Raw genomic sequence first — 2,500 nt, forward strand, 5'->3', positions numbered from 1 at the left:
ACGAGAGAGAGAGAGAGAAAGAGAGAGAGAGAGATAAAGAGAGAAAACAAGAGAGAGAGAGAGAGAGAGAGAGAGAGAAAACGAGAGAAAGAGAGAGAACGAGAGAGAGAGAGAGAGAGAACGAGAGAGAGAGAGAGAGAGAGATCAAAAAGCACCAGATCCCGAGCCGATAAGACCTATACCGAGCCCGTTAGAACTGATAAGGCCAAGAGATAAGAAAGATTAAATCCGTAACGATTTCTAGGAAGAGATCAGCCTCGTATCAAAACACTTGTGATTGCACAGGTATTTGTCGCGTTCAGATCAAGCACGTGTTATAGTAGGGAGATGGAGGAGGAGGAAGAAAGGGAGATGGAGGAGGAGGAAGGGAGGGAGATGGAGGAGGTGGAGGAAGGGAGGGAGATGGAGGAGGTGGAGGGAGGGAGGGAGATGGAGGAGGAAGAAGGGAGGGAGGGAGATGGAGGAGGAAGAAGGGAGGGAGGGAGATGATGGAGGAAGAGGAAGGAAGGGAGGGAGATGGAGGAGGAGGAAGGAAGGGAGGGAGAGAGAAAAGGGGGGAGAGAAAAGGGAGCAGGAGGAGAGAAAAGGGAGAAGGAGGAGAGGAAAGGAAGAAGAGAAAAGGAAGAAGAGGAAGAGAGGGAAGAAGGAGTAAAGAAGAAAGTGAGGAAGACGAAGAAGAAGAAGGAAGAAAAGGAAGAAAAAAGGAGAGAATAGAGAAGAGAGAAAAGAGATAAGAAGAAGAGAGGGAAAAAGGAGGAGAGAATTAGAGGAGGAGGAGATAGTAGTAGTAGTAGATAAAGGAGAGAAGAAAAATACGAATGATAGTAATTATGATAAGAAAGATGAAGAAGACGAAGATGAAGAATAAGAAGAGAAAGAAGAGAAAAGGCCGAAGAGAAAAGAAACGAAGAAAAGAAAAAACAAACATACAAATAAACAAACAAACAAAAAGAGGAATTTTAATAATAATAAGAAGAAGAAAAAGAAAAAGAAAGAAGATGATAAACAACAAGTGAAAGAGGAGATGATAAAGGAAGAGGAAAGAAAGAAAGAAAGAGATGATAAAGAAAGAGAAAAAGAAAGAAAGAAAAAGGAGATGATAAAGAAATAGACAAGATACAGAAGAAGAAAAAGAAAAACAATATAATAAAGATTAATTAGGATTTTTTTTCGTATTTTAAGGCAGTCGAAAAAAACAAACAAACAAACAAACAAACAAACAAAAAACAAACAAAAACAAATACACGAAAAAACATAAAAAAAAAATTACACAAAAAAATACATAAGAAAATACATAAAAAAAAATACATGGAGAAAATACATAAATAAAAAAATACATAAAAAAAAAATACATAAAAAATACACGAAAAAATACACGGAAAAATACACGAAAAAAATACACGAAAAATCTACATAGAAAAATACAAAAAAAAAAAAAAAACAAGACAAAGATTATTATAAAAAAAATATACAAATTAATAGACAGAAAGAAAGTGATAACGAAGATAGACACTAATAAAGGATAGATAGATAATGATATAAAATAAACTTATATTGATATATATATATATATATATATATATATATATATATATATATATATATATATATATATATATATAAAACATTGTTAACTGATATTGATAAACGAAAGATAAATATTGATATACGATAGATAGATAATGATATACGATAGACAAACATTGCTATACGACAGACAAATATTGATATACGATAGATGAATATTGATATACGATAGATAAATATTGTTATACGATAGATAAATAGATCAGTGATCAAATAGACTTGATAGCAGAGAAAAATAAACTTGATGAACCTTATTTATTTGCGAAAAATATTCGGGAAGGAGAAAAATCTTCGAACGCGACTGAGGAAATAAAATCGTTGTTAATCTTGAGAAATATTCAACCAAATATGTCAAAAGTGGACGAAATTTGGTGTCTTTCTTCCGTTTCTTCTGTTTCTCCTTTATTCTTTTTCTCTTTCTCTCTTTCTCGTTCGTTTTTTTTTTTCATTTCTCTTCCTCTTTCGTCAATTGTCTATTTTTTTTTTCTCTCTCTCTCTCTCTTCCTCTTTCGTACTTTATTTCTTTCACTCTCTTCTCTTTTTCTTTTTCTTTCTCTTTCGTTCGCTCCTTCTTTCTCTCTTTTCTCTTTCTTTCTATCTCTCTTCTCGTTTTCTCTCTTTCTTTCCCTCTTTAATTATTTTTCTGTCTTCTCTCTTTCTTTCTGTTCTCTGTCTCCCACTCTTTCCTTCTGTCTCCGTCTCTCTATCAGTCTCTCTCTCTCTCCCTCTCTCTCTCTCTCTCCCTCTTTCTTTCCCTCTTTAATTATTTTTCTGTCTTCTCTCTTTCTTTCTGTTCTCTGTCTCCCACTCTTTCCTTCTGTCTCCGTCTCTCTATCAGTCTCTCTCTCTCTCCCTCTCCTCTCTCTCTCCTCTCTCTCTCTCTATTCTCTCTCTCCTCTTCTCTCTCTCTCTC

Source organism: Penaeus monodon, chromosome 13 (genome assembly GCF_015228065.2).
Source record: "Penaeus monodon isolate SGIC_2016 chromosome 13, NSTDA_Pmon_1, whole genome shotgun sequence".
NCBI classification, from domain to species: Eukaryota; Metazoa; Arthropoda; class Malacostraca; order Decapoda; family Penaeidae; genus Penaeus; species Penaeus monodon.